The sequence below is a fragment of the Zalophus californianus genome, chromosome 2 (assembly GCF_009762305.2).
Source record: "Zalophus californianus isolate mZalCal1 chromosome 2, mZalCal1.pri.v2, whole genome shotgun sequence".
Classification (NCBI taxonomy): domain Eukaryota; kingdom Metazoa; phylum Chordata; class Mammalia; order Carnivora; family Otariidae; genus Zalophus; species Zalophus californianus.
Window position 1 is genome coordinate 172956192 of NC_045596.1, and position 22147 is coordinate 172978338.

General features: G+C 39.8%; 1 long non-coding RNA gene across 2 annotated transcripts; it reads left to right on the top strand.

Annotated features, from left to right (window-relative positions):
- Positions 1-34: 34 nt before the first annotated feature.
- Positions 35-21511, top strand: LOC113925144. 2 transcript variants are annotated; one of them, XR_003520928.2, is made up of 4 exons: positions 35-79; positions 1705-2013; positions 4657-4792; positions 20804-21511. It is a non-coding gene; the product is annotated as an uncharacterized LOC113925144 (long non-coding RNA). The 2 variants fall into 2 exon arrangements; XR_003520929.2 differs by lacking the exon at positions 20804-21511 and adding an exon at positions 16357-16472.
- The last annotated feature ends 636 nt before the right edge of the window (positions 21512-22147 follow it).

The window sequence follows — 22147 nt, forward strand, 5'->3', positions numbered from 1 at the left end:
TCCCATCGCCTACGTCACTCCTCGCTTGCCTTACCACGTGGGTATTTTATCATCTCTCAGCATCACCACAAGAAGAAGGGTAAGTACCCCACCCAAAAGATATTTTGAGAGAGAGAGAAAGACCACGTTCATATACTCTTATTCAGTGTATTGTTATAATTGTTCTATTTTATTACTTACTGTCGTTAATCTCTTACTGTGCCTAGTTTATAAATTAAACTTTATCATAGGTATGTAAGTATAGGAAAAAACAGTATGTACAGGATTTTGTACTATCTGTGGTTTCAGGCATCCACTGGGGGTCTCAGAACACATCATCTGTGGATAAGGGGGGAGGGGTTTACTGTAGATGCTGTACTGCTGTTCCCTCTTGCACTCAATTCTCTTACCTCTTTCTTTCCCTTAATCTCCACCTCTCTCCTTCTCTTTACTGGCAGTGACAGAACCACCCCAAATTATATTTTTTTTGTGAAAAGTACTAACCATATTCATGAAAGAGTTGGCAAAGAATATTGTTTCAGCTTTTTCATTTCTTAAGTAAGCAGAGTGATGAATTTACCTAGAAAAGAAAGTGCCAAAGATAAATTCTGTGGATAATAAAAGTTCTTAACAAAGGCAGGTGGATTGATTTGAGTTCTGCCAAACACAGGTCTCCTGCTGACCTGCCCTCATTCTACAACTCAGCACAGAGCAAGCCATTTATGCAGTATTTGAAAAGTGCCTTAAAAAAAATTATGATTGAGATTCAGAAAGCAAGCTTGTATGGAAAGAAAAAAAACTTGAGCCTTATCTCCTTTATTTAAAAAAAATGCTAGATCTAGCTTTTTTCAAAATTTAGTGAGAAATCTGGACCTGGCACACATGTGCTCGCTTCGGCAGCACATATACTAAAATTGGACCTGGCACACAGTAGACAATATTATTTGCTGCTCTGAATTTATTTTTCCCATAAGAAATATTCTGACTTCCTCGCTAATATTGTCTATACACACACACACACACACACACACACACACACATACACACACACACACACATTTTCAAGTGTTTTTTTGGAATATTTGAAAAGGAACTAAGATGTAATTATGAAAAACATTATATAGTCACCCCCCCAAGTAATTGGTAAATACCATATTGCAGTAAAATCTTTTGAAGTCTAATCTTATAAAATTTATATTTTAAAATTTTAGCCCCAGAAGTTTAGAATATTACAAACTGAACTTCATAATTTTCCAAGATTCAAATTCATTTCCAAGTAATGTTATGAGTCAGCAACCTTAAGACTATAATGCTAGATTACCAGAATATATATACACATATGTATATATATAATATATATAGGCATTAATATTGCTCTAATATTAGGATACAGAGTCTCCACGATAAGGAGCTAAACAAAGAAAAAACAATTATTCTAAAGAAGATAAAAATGCACAACTTCCTAAATGAAGTCAATTTTGTCTGGCTTATTCCACACGGTTACATTTAAAAAAAAACAAACCATAGCATAAATAAACAATCGGGCATAAATCAACCCTTTTGCTTAGATTTTAGGGAAAAATAGGAACTTGGGTCGTTTAGGGAATATACATATAACTCTGAAAAGCCTGTACAAGATCATCTGAAATGCCCTCCCTCACAGGGAAAGATTTTTGTTTTCTCTTGTTCGCCCTAGTTATCTCAACTTTCTTTCTTTCCATAAAGGTTTTCTGAGTGCTGAAGACTATAATTCTTCCATAAAGGTTTTCTGAGCACTGAAGACTAGGGTTTGGATCAGTCTAAGAGCTGACATTTTTGGGAGTAAGTGCAATGGAAGCAAACAAGTGGGACAAGGGCAATGCTGTTATGAAAGATCATGAACCCTAGGCTGAATACAGAGACAGGAGAACAAAGCGATGGAAAATGACAGGACATGGCATTGGAAAGGATTTGGTGAGGTCCAACTACCACATCCAACTACTATTGAAGTGAGGGCATGTAAGAAAGGAGAAAGGACACAGGTTGTAATAAGAAGTGAGTATCAGTGAACAGTTTAAGAGGTAAAGAGAGAGGTGCCTGAGTGGCTCAGTCTGTTAAGCATTTGACTCTTGGTTTCAGCTCATGTCATGATCTCATGGGCTGTGGGATCAAGCCCCGTGTTGGGCATCATGCTTTGCAGGGAGTAGGCTTGAGATTCTCTCCCTCTGCCCCTCCCCGCACGTACACACATGCATGCACTCTCTCTCTAAAATAAATAAATAAATCTTTGGGGGAAAAAAAGAGGTAATGAGAGCTGGACTGTGGCCCTGAGCACAAATAACAAGGCACAAGAGGAAGGGAAGATCCTTGCCAGTAAGGAGGCTGGAGAACCACGAGGACAGAATGTTCTGTCTGTGTCATCTGCATAGTTGTCAAAAAACAAACAAACAAACAAACAGGAGTTGCTGTGGAGAGCAAAACTGCCCCTGTGCACCAGGTGTGGCGTTACTCAATGGACAAAGAGGATGTATTTGGACAGTGCAAGCAATGAAGATGGGAAGCAGACCCCAGAGCCAGCAGCCACTGCTTCCGAACATTGTCTCAAAACACACTTCAAACTATAGTAATGCATTTACTGAGGACCTGCCACAGCCAGACACTCTGCTAAGAGCTTTATATTCACCTTCTCACTTACTCTTCCCAGCAACCTAAAGCCATATTTTCCCCAATTTTACAGAATAGGAAAGGGGGGTAAAGAAGGATGAATTTGCTCATGTAAACATAATTAAATTTGTGGAGTCCATGTTGAACCCAGGCAATCTATTCCAGATTCCATAGTCCTAACCATTAAACAATATGGTCACTCTGTTTAGAACTCCATCCAGGTGAGGCTAATGACCCTGGGTGGGAAGACTTTGTCTGGAACTCTCATAAAAAACTACAACCGCCTAACCACCTGATCAAGACTAGTTTGGTAGATTTCAGAGGAGGGTCCTTAAACATGAGACATAAATAGAGACTAACACAACACTATGGCAAACAGGTAGAAGGAAGGGAAGACCTATTTTCCCATACCCCCAGGCAGACCCCTTTGTTAGACCTGCAAGAGTGCACTGATGGGAAAGAACACGATTTTGACCAAGGAGATTCTGGAGGGGCAGTGTGTTTGCTGATTTGGCCATTCTGAGACTACTCGTCAGACAGTATCTGCAGCCCATGAAGAAAGAATAGATATGGGTGAGGAGGATTCCCCAAGCTGCAATATGCTCAAGCCTAAGCTAGTTCAGGCTATTGAAGTAGATGATCTTTGCTGCCTTAGGTTATTTCTAAATGGCTGTGAAAACTGCTGAGAACCCTAACTCTAAAGTATAAGAGAAAACTTTGGAAAGAGCATAAATAGGAACTCTGTAACTACTTCATCCTTAGTCAATAGATTCACTTGGGAACATTCTTTTTTGGTTGTCAAGTCAAAAATAAAAGTAAATTTCAGTCAGTGGCCAGTGCGGAATCCTCATGTTTCTTACATCTAAATGAAGCAAAGTTGGTATCTGGAATAGCCTGCAAGAAACCCAAGGAAAAGAAACCAGAAACCCGTCATTAACTGCTTTCCCTTTAGCAGAGCAAGTGTCAACTGCCAAACCAGAAACAAGCTATAGTTTTGATGATGTGAGCGAAACCATGGGAAGGTAAGGGGGATAGGAGGCACTGCATACACAAAGGATGCCCCAAATCAGGAAAAAACAGGTTACAGTATCTATAAAGACAGTATTGTTAGAAGGTCTATGAAAAGGTTAGAGTAGAAGAAGCCAGGATAAAAGTTGGAAATGAGTCCAGATATGGAGAGAAAGTTCTAGAAATAGGGGTGTGTTACCAGGGAACAGGAGGGTTTAGCACAGAGAAATCAAACCAACAGTGCAAGGTGTACTTTTTTAGAGGGCCTGGGAGCATATTACCAGACTAAGTGGTTTCTAGTCACTGCTTTTTATATGCTTTTTGTACCTATATACCATTTCATGCCCTATTTTTCCACAAAAAAATTCATATCCACTATAAACAAGTAAAAAATTATAGTTTAGCAAAAGAAAAGAGAACAACCATAATTAGCTCTGTGGAAATATTATTAATCTTTGAAATATTCATCCAGATTTTTCATATATGTATATTTTCAAAAACAGATCATATTGTACATAATGGACTATAAATTGCTTTTCTCCCTTGGCATTATATTGTGCCAAAACATCCAGGAAAAGATAATTCTTATGTTACAACCATTCCAAAGCATAGAATTGATGGACAAGTTCCCAACTATAGGCCAGTGTCACCAACCAACACTATGATACAAAATACTAAAGTATTTGCAAATTAAATCTAGTAATACACCATGACAAGTTGGATTTATTGAAGAATTTAAGATGTTTCTAACATTGGAAAATTAATCCATATAATTCACTAGATCAAATATTAAAGGAGGAGAAAGGCATGATCATCTCAATGATAGATGTCACCCATTCCTGATAAAAAAGAATGAATAATTAATGAAAGCACTAGTCACTAGGAACAGAAAGAAAATCCTATACCTGAATGGGTATCTAGCAGAAACACTGAATTTAGTGGTAAAATATGAGAAGCATTTACAGTTAAGTTCGAGAGGGAAAGAGAGAGAAGGGTATTATGTACCATTTTCTTACTTTCTTTAAGGTTCTAACTAATGCAAAACACACAAGAAATAAGAGGAACGAATATTCACAAAGAAGAGATAGGACTGTCACCATTTGCTGACAAGGACATATAAGAGAAGAATCACTCCCCACCTCCAAGAAAAAGAGTAGAAAAGGTAAAATATTTCAACAAAGTAGCGTATACATATGATCAACCTACAAAATCAATTGCTTTCCTAAACACTGTCAAAAATTTTTAAATAAAATGAAAAAAAATCATAGTTAAAATAGCGACCACTACTATGAACTATCTAGTAATAAATGTAATCATGAATGTATGTTTATGAAAAAACATTTTTTGAAATATAAGACTTAAGTGATTTAAAAGATATAACAAGTTCTTGTATTGGAACATTCATTGTAAAGATACTGTATGGTGACTAACATAATAAAATTAAATTTTAAAAAAGATCCTTTTCCTTTTGAAATTAAGCTATAAAGTTAATATTTAATAAAGGTAACATTTTAAAAACATATATGTTTTTGGGGCACCTGGGTGGCTCAGTCGTTAAGGATCTGCCTTCGGCTCAGGTCATGATCCCAGGGTCCTGGGATCCAGCCCGCATCAGGCTCCCTGCACGGCGGGAAGCCTGCTTCTCCCTCTCCCACTCCCCCTGCTTGTGTTCCCTCTCTCACTGTTTCTCTCTCTGTCAAATAAATAAATAAAATCTTAAAAAAAAAGCTTAATAAAAACATATTTTTTTTATTCATCCAGAGGCCTCCATTGATTTTGAAAAAAATAGAAATTTTAGGCAGGATGCAAAGGGAAAGAAAGAGGTAATATTCAGATTTTGACTTTAAAAAATATAATTTTTTTTCAAAAATATTTTTTCTTTTCTTTAAATTTTTTTTCTTTAAATTCAATTTAATTAACATTCAATTTAATTAAAAATATACTGTATTATTAGTTTCAGAGGTACAATTTAGTGATTCATCAGTTGCCTGCAACACAGAGTGCTCATTACTTCAAGTGCCCTCCTTTAATGCCCATCACCCAATTACTGATTCCACAGCAAAGAATTGTCTTGAAAGTCAAGGTTTGGAGGTAGGAGGTACCTGGGTGGCTCAGTTGGTTAAGCATCTCTCTTCAGCTCAGGTCATGATAACAGGGTCCTGGGATCGAGCCCTGCATCAGGCTCTGCTTAGCGGCTCTCTCTCTCAGCACCTACTTGTGCTCTCTCTCTTCTCTCTCTCTCTCTGTCAAATAAATAAATAAAATCTTTAAAAAAGAGAGAGAGAAAAAAGAAAGTCAAGGTTTGTTGAGTGAGGAAAATAGTTTCTAGTTTTACAATCTCTCCTTTACATTTCAAGAGCCAAACTGACTGACCTAGATCATGGGGTTTACTATTATCATACTGTAGGCAGAATGTAACATGCCAGGTAAGAAAGGTTCCCAAAAGATGGAAAGAAAAAGCATAGATCACCCCTTCTTTGGAGGAAGAAGAAAGATTTGAAAGAGAAGTATCTAACATAGAGATGTTGTCTGGATTCTTAAGAGGACATAAGGATCATAACAATATCAAGAAGAAAAAGAAAAGAAAAAAATGACGTGTCTATAAGAAAGTAGGTAAAATAAAATTGACGAAAGTAGGTGAAAATGTACTTATAATATATTATATATATGGATAGACTTAAAAGAATGAGAAAAACAATCAATCGATACAATCACATTCAGCTCAAAAATTATACCATGATCCTATTTCTGTGCCAATAAATTTTGTCGACAACATCATGTCTAATAGCTGCATATTTTACATTATATAAACGTGCCATACATACTTTTCTATTGCTAGATACTTAGTTTGTCTCATATTATAACTTTTATATCATAATAAACAATTTTAGGACATAAATTGTAGTACACTTTCTGATGTTTGGTTGTGCAATAAGTTCCTTAGGATAAATTGGTAGAACTAGAATTTTTGAGAGAAAATGCAAACAAAATATTATGACTTTTGATATATATTGATAGGTGGCTCTCCAAAATGGTTCTATCAGCTGTGTGGTCAGCTTTGGGGCTGGTATTTTAAACAAAGAAGAGGAGGGTAGGTAAACTTGATTGGAATAATAACTGAAAAATTGTGCCAAAAGGGTAAGAACAGATCCAGACCATTCCTGATCAATACTGTTGGTTGGTCTTCTACACAAAATTTTTTTTTCTCTAAATGTACTTAATCATAGTTGCTGCAGTGTATCAATAAGCATCTTTTTCCAGATTAAAAAGTTTTCCCAGAATTAACTTAGCATAATGAAAGGTAAGAAGGCATAGAATAAAGAACACTAGATTGAGGTAAGATTGTGGATTCATATCTGAGCCCTATTTTGTATTTGTATGAATTTGAGTAAGTCACTTAATTTCTCTTACTCTTTTTTTTATTTTTTGTATTTTAATTTTTTTATTTAAATTCTAGTTAGTTAACATATATGGTAAAATTGGTTTCAGGTATAGAATTTAGTGACTCATCACTTACATATAACACCCAGTGCTCATCACAATAAGTACCCTCCTTAATACCCATCACCCATTTGCCCATTCCCCATCCACCTCCCTCTATGGACCCTCAGTTTGCTCTTTATAGTTAAGAGTCTCTTACGGTTTGCTTCCCTTTCTTTTTTTTTTTTTCCTTTCCCCTATGTTCATCTGTTTTGTCTCTTAAGCTTCCACATGAGTGAAATCATTTGTCTTTCTCTAATTTATTTTGCTTAGTGAAATATACTCTAACTCCATCCATGTCATTGCAAATGGCAAGATTTCATTCTTTTTGATGGCTGAGTAATATTCCTCTGTGTGTGTGTGTGTGTGTGTGTGGTGTGTGTGTGTGTGTGTGTGTGTGTGTATCCCACAACTTCTTTATCCATTCATCAGTTGACAGACATTTCGTTCTTTCCATAATTTGGCTATTGTTGGTAATGCTACTATAAAAATCAGGGTGCATGTGCCCCTTTGAATTAGTATTTTTTTGTGTCCTTTGGGTAAATACCTAATAATGCAAACTGCTGTGTTCTATTTTTAACTTTTTGAGGAACCTACATACCATTTTCCAGAATGGCTGCACTAGTTTGCATTCCCACCAACGGTGCAAGAAGCTTCCTCTTTCTCCACATTGCTACACCTGTTGTTTTCCTGTGTTATTGATTTTAGCCACTCTGACAGGTGTGAGGTGGTATCTCATCGTGGTTTTGATTTGCATTTCTCTGATGATGAGTAATGTTGAGCATCTTTTCATGTGTCTGTTAGTCATCTGGATGTCTTCTTTGGAAAAATGTCTGCTCACGTCTTCTGCTCATTTCTTAGCTGGATTATTTTATGGGTGTTGAGTTTGATAAGTTCTTTATAGATTTTGGGCCCTTATCAGACACGTCCATTGCAAATATCTTCTCCCATTCCATAGGTGGCTTTTTAGTTTTGTTGATTGACTTGTTTGCTGTGCTGCAGTGTATCTTTTTATCTGGATTAAGTCCCAATAGTTCATTTTTGCTTTTGTTTCCCTTGCCTCCAGAGATGTGTCTAGTAAGAAATTGCTATGGCTGAGGTCAAAGAGGTTGCTGCCTGTTCTCTCTTCTAGGATTTTGATGATTTCCTATTTCACATTTAGGTCTTTCATCCATTTTAAATTTATTTTTGTATGTGGCATAAGAAAGTGGTCCAGTTTTATTCTTCTGCATGCTGCTGTCCAGTTTTCCCAACACCATTTGTTGAAGACACTTTTTTTCCATTGGATATTTTTTTCCTGCTTTGTCGAAGATTAGTCGGCCATATAGTTGTGGGTCCATTTCTGGGTTCTCTACTCTGTTCCATTGATCTATGTGTCTGTTTTTGTGCCAGTACCATACTGTCATGATGATTACAGCTTTGTAATATACCTTGAAGTTGGGAATTGGGATGCTTCCAGCTCTGTTTTTCTTTTTCAAGATTGCTTTGGCTATTTGAGGTCTTTTGTGGTTCCATACAAATTTTAGGATTGTTTTAGCTCTGTGAAAAATGCTGATCGTATTTTGATAAGGATTGCATTAAATGCATAGATTGCTTTGAGTAGTATGGACATTTTAAAAATATTTGTTCTTCCAACCCAAGAGCATGGGATGTTTTTTCATTTCTTTGTGTCTTCCTCAATTTCTTTCTTAAGTGTTCTATAGTTTTCAGAGTACATATTTTTTACCTCTTTGTTTAGGTATATTCCTAGGTATCTTACAGGTTTTTTGTGTAATTGTAAATAAGATCAATTCCTTGATTTCTTTTTCTGCTGCTTACTTATTTGTGCATAGAATGCAACAGATTTCTGTGTGTTGATTTTATATCCTGCCACTTTGCTGAATTTGTATATCAGTTCCAGTAATTTTTGGTGGAGTCTTTCAGGTTTTCTACATAGAGTATCATGTCATCTGCAAATAGTGAAAGTTGGACTTCTTCCTTGCTGATTTGGATGCTTTTTATTTCTTTTTGTTTTCTGATTGTTGAGGCTAGGACTTCCAGTACTGTGTGAAATAACCATGGTGAGAGTGGACATCCCTGTCTTGTTCCTGACTATAGAGGAAAAGCTCTCAGCTTTTGCCAATTGAGGACGATATTAGCTGTGGGTCTTTCATATATGTGGGCCTCTATGACATTGAGTTATGTTCCCTCTATCCCTACTTTGTTGAGGATCATTTTTTATTTTATTTTTTTGAGGAATTTTTTTATTATTATAGAGAGAGAAAGGAAAGAGAGCATGTGAGCAGGGAACGGAGAGAGAATCTCAAGCAGACTCTGTCTTGATCACGCAGAGCCCATGTGGGGCTCAATCTCACCACCCAGAGATTATGACCTGAGCTGAAATCAAGAGTTGGACACTTAATCAACTGAGCCATTGAGGAGCCCCAAGGGTCATTTTTTAAATATAAAGTAGGAATAATACCTTTGGTTGTTGTAGAGATAAAATCACATATGTGAAAGGACCTGGCAGAGTGCCTGACACCAAAGACAGTAGATTTTTATTTCATTTTCCTTCTACAGAGCAAAAGATAAATGAGTTTTATTCAATAAATTGACTACTTTATTTGTTGGACACTACACATGAGGAAATGTGTTGGATAAAAACCAGGATGGGGCTTGAGTTCTGGAGACACTTTGCTGTGATACTACATCTCCGTCACTAACCTTCTACATGATTTTTAGCAAATTGTCAACTCTTCCTGAGATGCATTGTTTTTACCTATAATGAGGAAATGTGTTCTGAATCAAAGGTCTAGACCTAAGGCTAATTTTGTATGTATGCACATTTTTTCCAGAAGTAAGGTCCAAAGCTGTCAACAGAATTTCAAAGAGATCTATGTGCAGTAATAGATAGTGATATTTTAGAATCTAGATGGTCTCTAAAATTTCATCTGTATCTAATACTCTCATTCTCATCAAACTCATAATTGACTGTTCCTTTTGGTTCAATATTAGTCATTAATATGTTATGAAGCAGTGTAATGTTTTAGTGGTGATTTTCCAGCCAGAATTTGTAGGTTCTTTCTTGCCTTTGTGCATCCCTGCAGTTTTCTCACAGCCACTGGGAAATGGTATGGCCCCAGCATTGCTACACCACAGGTTCTGATTACCTGAGCAGTTTTCTAGACTTATTATCCTCCTCATCGTACTTGGTTCATTTTTTTTTTTTTAAGAAAATGTTCTCTCTCTAGGCTAATTCACCAGAGAACAAATTTAATTAATAGGTGGCAACATATTGCAACTCTCACTGCCAAGATACATGATTAAGAAGAGAGCCTGCAGGCTTCCAGATCTTTTGATTGTTTTTATTTCAAGCTTCTTAAAATGCACAAGATCGTATTGAGAACAATGTCAGATTATAATTTCACCATGATAATATGAATATCTGTGAATATTAAAAAGTAAACCGAAGAAAAAAATACTAGATGTAAGTGATTGTTAGTAAGCAATATATTTATTTGCAATGAAAATTATAGTGTTAAATGAATGCATCATGGGGCTCAGAGAAGTAAAATATTTATTCTGTTAATATTTATCAAGAGTCAACAGTGTGCTATTTATCAAGAGTCAACAGTGTGCTATGCAAGGGATGTAAAGGATAGAATGTTGAACTTGAATCCTCCGTCCAGGAAAATAATTTATCAGGACATGCAAGAATACAATATATGTTTGCAAATAACTATAATGCAAGGTTATAATACAAGTGTTATGTTCCAACTCAGTATGAATAGATCAACTGCCAGAGCTGTCAGTAGTCAGAAAGAAAACTTTAAAATGGAGGAAAGAAAGATCTCATACAGAAGTTAGCCATCAAGGTGAATTTTGATTCATAGGCTGGGTTTGAACACATGAAATATTGGTGTAGACATTCAAACAGAGGCAATGAATAGACAAAGCAAAGAGGTAAATCTGAGAGGTTTGAGAACTCTTCAGGACATGCATTTTAAATCTCTCAGTAATATTTCTTAATTTCTTGAATCTAAGATACATAAATGGGAGTACTAAAGAAACACACTAAGAGAGCAAGCCTGTGACTAAATTGGGGAGGACCTTGAATGAAAAACTAGTTTTTATTTCATCTATAGGCTCTGAGGAAACATGGATGATTTTTAAATAAGGAAGTGATATGATCTGAGTTTACATGAGGAAGATTAATTTTTGGCAGTATATATTGTGGAAACTAACTGGGGAAACAAGAAACTAAGCAAAGATAATGATGTCAGTAATCCAAAGAGGGAGAAGAGAAAGAAGAGAAACTATCATGCTCAAATCAGTCATTTTTTTTTTAAAAGACTTTATTTATTTGTTTGACAGAGAGACACAGTGAGTGAGGGAACACAAGCAGGGGGAGTGGGAGAGAGCAGGGACCCCGGTGTGGGGCTCAGTCCCAGGATGTGGAGAATCATGACCTGAGCCGAAGGCAGACACTTAATGACTGAGACACCCCAGGCGCCGAAATAAGTCATTTAAAAAAAAATTATTTTTAACAGTATGAAGGCTCTGGAGGAAATGGGAAGAAAATGAGTCTGGGAGGATACTGGAGCTACAGAAACAGGACACTCAAAATCAGTACGGAGAATGAGACAGGGTTTGGGTGGAAAGCTATGTAAACTGAGGAATGGAGATGAAAAAGACTGAAAAAAATCCACAGAGACTCAGTGACCTATGTGACAATAATCAGCAGTCTAACATATATATTATTGGAGTCCAAAAAAGAGATGAGAAAGAAAAAGATATTTGAAGAAATAATGGCCAAGAAATTGTAAAGTTTTTTGAGAACTATAAACCAACAGCTCCAAGAGGTTCAACGAGCCCCAAGGAAGGTAATCACATCAATATTCAAGTTGCTAGAAATAGGAGCTAAAGATAAATATTCACAGCAGCCAGAGGAAAGAAGACTTTACAGTAAGACATAGTGAAATGGAACAAATAAGGAAATTTGCAGACTACTCATCAGAAATAATACAAGCTAGAAAAAAATGGAACAATATTTTTAAGCACTGAAAGAGCAAAGTTATCCACCTAGAACCCTAGGGCCTCCCAAAATGAAGGTGAAATATCACATTGTGCATATTAAATCCGTACGTGCGGCCAAGTGCAGGCCAAGTGTGGACACTTCTCTCCAATGGGGTTGGAGGACAGAGGGGAGTGCGTGAATGCGGCGGTGGGATTGCTGGAGGCAAAGAAGAACATAACAAAACAAACCAAAAAACCCCAGCCTGATGAAAGGAACAATGGCTGACAAAGAGCTAAGTTTAGCCAGGCGAGAATCTCAGTCAGGAAAAGATGGTTCTCAGAGTAAGAATAATGCCATTATGAGAGTGAAGGTCAATTACTGAGGAAAGGAAATCCTCCTGTTTTTAGGGTACAATGCAGCAGGCTCAGGGGCTATTGACAGGTGTTTTTTCCTTAAGATTATCCAGTTCAATCACTTTAAATAACAGGGGGTACAGTGACTTTTCCTTTTTAAAAAGATCATAGTAAATTGGATTTGTAAACATTTAGAAAATTACTTTTAATTGATAAAGTTTGCTGTGGGTTGGCCCAGGGTCTGATACCATCTGAGGCTGGTCACAGGGAGTCATATTTTGCTTTCTCTATTACTTTCATCGGATGATAATTGCTTTTTTTTTTTTCTTTAATGCTCCATATTTCTTTTGAGAACTTGAATAGTTCCTGAATCTCCAGATTAAGACTGGAGAACATAAATGCCAGTAGGCAAAGGCCCTGACCTTTCATTCTAGCAGTGATATTACCAAAAGGCTCTCGAGGCAGGCTTTTCTAAACAGGGTGGAGGTAGTCTTGCAAACAGTTGTCACATGATAATTTCTTATGTTGCTCGTGGCTTTGCAAAGCAGAGAAAAGGGAGTGGCCTCAGTCACCAAGAATTTCCATTTGTTCCTCCAGGAGTCTGTGAGAGCTCCATTGGACCTCAGAAGATGTAGCCCACTGCAGATGAGACTTCAGAACCATTTGCAGCTTCCACCTGAGAGCATCCTCTCTGCTCTCAAATCACTCCCCTTCCTTCTCATATCTTAAGTTTTCACCATAAAATGTAATTTCTTCCCTTTTCCTTACTAACCTGAAATGCTGTCAATGATTTTTTCTGAAATGTCTTTTGAATCTGTCACTTTTTTCTATGCCTGTGGCCACAGCTAGTCTTTCTAATTCTGCCATCTCTTTTTAAAACCCATCTTCCCATCTTGCTATGTCAGTGATCTTAGTCTAAAACTTAGTGCTCCTACCCAAATAATTGTATTTTTCTCTGGGATAAATTCCAGGACCTTTTACGTGGTGCTCTAGGTCCCTACCATGTGGCCAAATCCAGTCTCCATCTTGTCTTTAATCATTACCTGATCTTACCCACAGACGTCAACACAGAAAAGCTCCAGACGAGAAAGTCATAATTTTAGTTGACAAATATCAAACTTTGCTGCATTACATATGTCCTTACAAAGGGATTGGCGGGTCAAAAACTACCCAAGGGACAGGGATTTTTCATAAAATGAGTGTTTATATCCTACAGTTCTCTCACTGATAAGAGAAAGATAAACTTCTCAGGGAATGATGGTGGCAACTTTTTCATATGCTAATGGTTTAAATTCCTTAGGAGGAGATTCATAGTTCAAAGTGGTGGAAATCCTCAGTTCCATCTTCAAATCACAGAGGGCAAAAAAATAAAAATAAAAAATGGAACATGGCTTTTTCCCCAAACCAAAGGAAGTTTGAAGACGCTTGATCCAGAGTGAGGTGCTAAGAAAATAGGCTTGTGGCAAAGCCTTCAAAGCCAGAAAGAATGTGAGAGAACAAACAAGAAGGCCCAAGAGGAGCCTGGGAAGGCAAAGGGACAGGGCTCCAGGGAGGGTGGCAGTCTCTCCTCCTGACAGAGACTTCTCTGGGACTTCATTTCTAACCACTGATGGGCAGAGAACAAGGGAGAAGCAACAGTGGAGTTGGTGAGAAACGAGGCTGAGGGAAGAGCAGTTCCAAGCTGAAGGCAAACAGAGGCAGGCCTGGACACAGAAAGGAAAGAGCCCCTTGTCCAAGGATTTAGGGAAGCCAGCTTGATAGAAGCCAGATGGAAATACAGCAAAAGGGCAGTCTCCAGAGTGGGACTAGGACTGCTCTTGGGTCTGCAAGAGGAGGGCAGGAAGGAAACTTCTGCCTGCTCACCTCAAAGTGCTTGTGCTGCCCCTCAAGCGTTCTGCTAGGACCCTGTCAGCTGTGGTGTAGACAGTCTGTAGGACAAGCTGCGTGGGCAAGGCACCCAGAGGAGAGATGGTGTCTAAGATGGAGAATGCAAGTCTCTGCCCCAGGAGGTGACTCCTTCTATTAATTCCTGAAAGGCAGAGTGAAAAGGCAGAGGCCAGTGACAACAGGAAACTTCAGCTTCCCTAGAAATAGAAAGGTTTAGCAATCCTGGGCCTTTGCTCCTGCCCTGGACTCTTTCCCCATTTACATGACTGCATTGGCTTCTAAAGGCATTTGAGGTTATCTCAGCACCGCAGAGAAACGCAACATCCATATGGGCTGGATTCACAGGAGAAAACGTCATGGAATGGGTGGGGTTTGAGCTAGAACCTGACGGAGAGAGACAAAGGAGATTATGTGTGTCTGTCTAAAGGCCCACAGGCTGACTCTAAGGCCTCAACAGGGTCAAATCCTTTCTCTTGGATTGTCACTAACAGACAGATCATCAAAGGGATCCCCAGCAGGCTCAGCATCACTGAGCCCTTAACCTAAGAGAAACTCTGAGGATTGTGCTGTTACAATGGAGCAAGTCACTGCTGTTCAGGAAGTGAAAACGTGTGTAGTGAAATCAGTGGGCAAGGGTAATTTGGGGAAGGAGCAGTGGGCCAGGTGTCCCGATTTCTACTCCTGGTTATTTTATTAATTTGCTATGTGTCTGGGCAATTTGCTGATATTCTGGACCTTCACTTCTTTATCAGTAAAATTAAGGGGTTAGACTAGGTGAGCTCCTAATTTTTTAGGCTCAAAAGATGCATGACTCTGAGAAAGATAACTATGCTTGAGCAGCTCTGTTCTCTTTTGGAGGTTAGAGGGAGTGGTGTTTGGTTTGGGACATGTGAGGGAATCACACAATTACTCAATCAATATTTATGTAGCACCAACTCTGAGCCAAGCACCGTCTTAGGGACTGGAGATACAGTGGTGAACAAAATAGACAAAACATCCCCACCCTCACTGTGCTTAGATTCTCGTGGAGGGGGACAGAAAATAAAGAAAATAAATAAGATACAATATTTTGTATATTAAATGGTGATTCATGCCTACGTGTGATGGTGTCTAGAACTGAAGAAGGCTATGTGTCATAAACGGAGAGCAGAGGATTGAGGCAAACATCACAAACCTTGGAACAGAATAGGAGTAAAATTTTCCTTTCTGTCCACCTGCTGTTCTAACTTCTATTTTCCTGAAAACTGGCACACGTTCATTATACACACTAGAATGTTCTAATGTGACCAGGCAGTTGTCTGTTGTTTGCCTGATGCCGTGACATCTAGAATGTGCCATCAAAGGCCAGCGTGAGCCTTGCTGGGCAGTGGCAGCCGCTTTTACTTTTTCTGGACTGGTATTCCTTCCAATTCCTTTTTCCTTTTTGTATTTTTGGCCTGAAATTCCAAATGTAATGAACATTATTCAATCATCCTTTTTTTAACCACCGAGAATTTTTTTTTTAATTTACGATTTCACAGATTTTTTTTTTTTAAACTGGGTAAACATCAAAGTTTAAACCTCTCTGTTTTGCAGGTCCATTTTCTAGGTTAATCTCATTAGTATGTCTAGATAAGGCATAATATTTGTGTCAGAGAAAGGAAGTCAGCATGCTCCAGTATCTTAAGAAAATTACATTTTCTGAAAGCGGGAGTTGGCCTCTATCTAATCGCTGTAAGACACCTTTTTTTTTTCTAGACAACCAAACACAAATTGGCTGATCCCTAGAAAAAAAATAACTCAAGGGTCAGAGAGGAATGTTAGAGTTTAAGTAAAATAAAACAACCTGAAAAACACTTAATCACCCAAGTTACCAGCAATCGGAATAGACAGGAAGTAAATGAACATGTCATCCAGATTCAAATAGTAGAACTAAAGGCCAATATTTAGAAATATATAATTTCTTGGATAAAAATATCAAAGCTCAAATTCTAAGCCAAATTGCCTCATGCCCATCATGGTCTCTTGTAGAGTTGACGGGAGAACGAAAGAGGGGGTGCTGCTGAGAAGGGTCCACAACTTCACTGGAGGGAACCTCGTGCCACAGAGTATGAAAGAGCAAAGACATTAGATAAAGTTGTGATGCTTGGCTGTGGATTTCCCTGTGTTGATTTTTATGATGCCTGCTGGCTGAGTCGGAGTGGGGGGTGACAGCTGGTAACTTGGTGGGGTAGGGGGTGGCAGTGCAAGCCAGGACCAAGAAGAAGACTCGAGAACAGATGTGAGCTGCTGGAACAGCCCCATGTGATCCAGCAGGGTCCTGACAGCCGTCGTCATTAACTTGTGCTGCATGAGTAGAGAAAAAAGGGCTCTGGTCTTTTTTATTTATTTTTATGTGGGCTTTTTGGGTCTCTTTTTTTTATTTTTATTTTAAAGATTATTTTTTTATTTTAGAGAGAGAGTGAGTGCAAGCAGGGGAGGGGCAGAGGAGAGAGAGACTCTCAAGCAGACTCTGCACCGAGTATGGAGCCCATCTCCGGGCTCGATCTCATGACCCTGAGATCATGACCTGAGCTGGAACCAAGAGTTGGATGCTCAACCGACCGAGCCACCCAGGTTCCCCTGGTCCTTTTCAAAGTGAGTTTCTTACATTTCTTTCCTTCCCAGTGCTCGGGCATTTCCCCAGCCTATGTGTCACTATGTGTGTTCCCCTGAGAACGTTTGAGCACTTACCCTAATGCTAACACATCGTCGTAGTAATAGTAGTCATCATACTACTAAAAGCAAATACTTATATTGTGTGCAGCCGATTTTCCAGTCCCTGTTCCAATTACATATATGAATGCCTCTCATCCTCACAGCCATGCCATGAAGCCAGCACAGTGGGGAGACCTGAGTCACAGAGAAGTTCAGTGACTTACTCAAGGGCACACAACAAGACTCACAGCTGGAGTAAGACACAGGATTGTAGGAATGCCTAACCTGTGCCTTCCAGATTGTTCGCTCAATTTCCGCTCATGGGGGGACGTGGGATGGGGGTACTGAAGGTGTGCAGCTGGGAAGATGTCCACAGCATGTCTTGTTACAGCCCTGTTCTCGCCCACCCTAACACCACCCACAGTCTCTAGGGTCAAAAGGTGCCATCAGGATGGGAACGAGAAGTGCTTCCGCCTGGAGAGAGAGCTCACAAGGGTGTCCTGAATAGGAGAGCTGCCGTGGGGAGGGGACCACCAAGGAAGAAGGGAAAAGTGGGGCTATCAGGTGGCAAAGAACCACCACTGAGTCAGTGTCCCATGAGCCAGGAGAAGAATCCTGAGTAGATCTAATATTCATGTGGAGATCATATATTTGTGAGCCCCGACTCAGGACACATGGTTTGAAACAGAGTCTGAAAATTTAGAATTGGGACTGTCCCCCCAAATTCACTGACATTCCAGATACTGAGGCTCTTTTCAAGTCACCTGCTGAATGTTTGACTGCATTCAGCTGAGGAACAGGGTCACCTTGTAAAGGTGTGTGTGGACACACGTGTACGTGCAGAACCTCAGGTTCCAAAGGGCTCTGCAGCCACCAAAGCAAATAAATAACACTGGCTGTGAACTGCTGGACAGACCAGAACACGGCCCATTCATTACACGGAGGTCTTTGGCTTGATATCATCCGCTATTTGACATCATACATTCAAACATCCCTGCTGCATCTCTATATATTTATTGAGAAAACAAAACTCCAACACTCAAAATCTTGCCTCATATGCATGGCACACCTCTCTGGCATTAGGGAACCTTCTGAGGGTTCTTTAATTAATTACAACAGAACAATAATCCTGCCCTCCCTCCCTCCGCTACAACAGCCTGAGGCTTCCGCAAGCCGCTTTCTGGATAGCTTTGTCTTCCGATAATAAGAGACACTTCAAAAGAAATGTCCCCCTCCGACATGGAGAAGAGCCAGGGGAAATTCCCTTCAGAACATCTCCCATAAATGCTTCCATTTCCTGAAACAGGAACAGGAGGCCACAAAAATGAACTTGGATGAAGCACTATGGTGGCATTTGTCACAATGCATTATAATCATTTATTGTGATTTTCTGGTTCGACTATAAGGGACTCTGTTTTAGCCAGCATTTTACAGAGTAGCGGGCACACAATAGATACTCTCTAAAATTTTATGAAAGGGATGAATGAATTCACTGCTCTTGACATGAATAAGGAATTTTAAGCTCAAGCGAAACAAACATGCACACACACACAAGGTACAAAACCAAAATAAAATTTTTACTTCATTGGTCATTAAGAAAATCAAATTAATAAACACGGTAATTCTCACAGTTATGACAATAGTTCTTTCTGCAATCTTTCCCCTCTCCTTCCCCTCGAAAAAAAAAAAATCTGGGTTATAGCTTTTTTTTTAAAGTAGGCTGCATACCCAGCATGGAGCCCAAAGGGGGCTTGAAGTCACAACCCTGAGTTCAAGACCTGAGCCAAAATCAAGAGTGGACCATTCAGCCGACTAAGCCACCCAGGTGCCCCTTTTAAAATTTTCTTTTACTATCAATAAACTAGGAAATTTACATTATGACTCTTCTTCCTCAGGGATAGTGAACTTTCAATGGGTGCTTACCCATGATAGGCCAACCCCTACACAAAAGGCATTGTTATCCATTCAACAGATGAGAAACTGGGTCTCAGAGAGCTGAAACAGCCCGCTCTTTGTCACACAGATATTAAGTGGTGAGGTTGTGATTCAAACCCCAAGAGCTTGCTTTCACCATTACAAATGACCTCTCCACCAGGTTCATAACCTTGCCTTTTTTAATCTCAGAGAAAAATTGAGCCAGAATCCTTACGAAATGGGGAGGGGTGGGGGAGTTGAGGAGTAATCAGGAGCAAGAACACAGTCTTGGAGGAAGCTGGCCTTACTAGGAAGCGTGGCATACAGTGAGACCCCAGGAGCTAGGGGCAATGGGTCGTTTATGGAAATGCCAGGCAGTGGTTTTACAAAGAGTGAATTTTAAAACTAGCCAGAAGGATAATGATATTGGGACCAATTGCTCCTGCTGAGCAAAAGAGGGATGATGACACAGAGCAGCACAGAGCTCCAAACCCAGTGAGTATCAAGATAAACACAATTAGTAGGGCAGTGGGCTGTTTGCTGGCTGTAGGGCTTAGAAAGACAAGAACTGATGTCAGAAACTTTGAAAAGCCCTTTAGCAGGGGAAGGGCACATGAGAAAAATCCTCTGGGAGGCAGAAGAAGTAACGAAAGCAATTGCAAAGGTGCTAAGACATACAAACTTCAACACTTCTTAAAACCACAGCTTGGGGGGGTAGTCGGGTCTCCTGAGGGCAGCAGAGTCTGATTTGGTGGGTTTTGCCCAGTTGCTGTTGGACAGGGACAAGGGTGGATCTAGGCCTAGTTTAATTTTAGGAGTACCAAATGTAAGTCTCCAAAAGCTATCCCTAAAGCCTGCCACCGCATTAAGAAGTCCACCATTAGAATCGCACAGGACTCAGAAAACCCCTGTTTGGCAAACTCCCAAGAGTAGAAACACACTACATTGTTTCCAGTGTGGTATGGAAGTTTCCAAATAGAAAGTAAGTTGCCACAGCGATTGGACAAGACAAACAGTTTCTGCAAGAAGACATAAGATGTCCAAAGTACAGAGTGCACAGCTGTGCCTGAGCTAGGAGGAGACAGAAGAGAGACAATAAAGTGGGAGGTGGCATCATATAAATCTCTCCTGCAGTCATCAGATGTGACTGTCGCTGTGCCTGAGCTAGGAGGAGACAGAAGAGAGACAATAGAGTGGGAGGTGGCATCATAAAAATCTCTCCTGCAGTCATCAGATGTGACTGTCGATGTGCCAAACACTCTTCTAGGCATTGGATATACGAAATGAGCAAAACGCAAAAATTCTGCCCCTCGTGTAGCTTGTAACCAAGGAAAAATACTGGTAAATTTTTCTGACTTGACCATTTCCCTTTGGCTAGGTAATACCACGAGTGGGAAGTTCTTCACAGAGAGCACCAGTAATAACAGTAAAATAACAAATAAACTTGGTCCCACTTAAGCCAACAGGAGTCTGTTGGCTCTGTATTATCCAGTTTCACCAGAGGAAACTAGGGTTAAAGTCCTGGGAAAGACAACGCAGCTATCAGGGACTGAGCTGGAATTACGTCTCAGGACTTGGTGACTAGAGAAGCAGCCCAGGGTGGAACATGGACTCTGGGATCAACGGAATTAGAACCGAGGTCTGCCTGTGCTGCTCACGCGACCTGGGGCGATTTATGTATTTTCGACTTCATTCAGTGGGGATGCATGGTTGGGATGATAGAACCTACTTTAAAGGGTGAAGAGAAAGCTAGCATGAAAAAACGAAAGTGAAATTAGACCAATTCCTGGCATGTAGTAAGTGTTCAATAAATGAAAACTCTCATAACAACCAACAACAATTAATCCATGTTCTTTCCCTTTTCCAGTGCCTCAGACTTGTCCCCTGGACTGAACATCCACCTGAGGCTGCCAAGGCTGCCAAGGCACAACCCTACCCTGCCCATCTCCCTCTGCTCCTGTAAACCGTAGATGGGAAACAGACACAAAGAAGCCCCAGGCATGGAGGTTCATCACTCCCATTCCACAGGCACAGCCATTACACAACATCAGCTGGTCTGCTGTGCCTTTTTGGAGGCCATTTTTGAAAAGTTGTCCCTTTGAATGCACAGAAGTCAGGAAATGCAAAATTAAGGTTCTCAGAGTAACCATAACTCACTCACAATGCACATCGAGGCATAAATTTCCCTGGAAGTGCAACAACATAAAACATTGAGCACAGCAGAGTGGGAGAAGTGAGGACTGTTGCTGAAGTCATAAATTTGAATTTCGTGACTTGGGTGCATTTTCACTGTCACCCATGACACTACATTAACATAGCATTCACACTAGAAATGGCGACATAATTCAGAGGCCTTCGTGCCTGTGACTGAGGTAGTTTTCTCTGTAGGGACCTCTTCTCAGACATTCATAAGGATTTCAAGGAAAAAAAAAAAAAAACCTGAGAAGAAATATTAGTCCCTTGGGGAATGTAGCGAAATCTACCCAGCATAAAAGGATTAGCTACATTTATTTTCTAGCAAGCTCTGGAAGCAAGCAACCACTTCCCTTTCGAGGACTACATCCCTGAGAGAAGGTGGCTTACTCAATCCTTGCTATCATCTGAATCTTCCACTGGGTCTTGAGGGAGTGTGGGCGGTAGATGTCCTGCCTCCTCCCCTGGGACAGGAAGGGTCAAATAAATGGGTATCAAAGACGTCAGTGTATGCAGATTGATAACTTGTGTATTTACGGTGGCAATCCATTCAACGTTCCTGTAAGTTGTAGAAGTCAGAGTGAGAACTTCAGGGTCCTCAGGGTTCACAAACCATCAAAGACCCATAGGACCAAGGCACCTAGAACGAGTCACCACCTCAGTTCCAGCCCTCCTTCTACCTGGGTCCCGGTCCCCTGTAAAAGGAGGTCTAATGATAATAACACTTTCTTTTCATAGAGAGAGGAGACTATGGAAACTCTTATGGTCTTGTCTGCTCTGTGACCAAATATTCTTTGATCATAACGTCTAATCCTAATACCTTCCTGCACAGATGATATTCCAAGATTAGCATTTCCCCTAAAGGTTCCCAGTTTTTTACCTTGAGTGTCTCCTTGTCTCAGAGAAGGTACACGCTTCCTACACAGAGAGGTTGCTTATTTCTCCCTGGACAGGAGCCTTTCCAAGGACTGTTAGCAATGGAGACAGTCTATAGGGTGTTCACTTGATCCTCATTGTA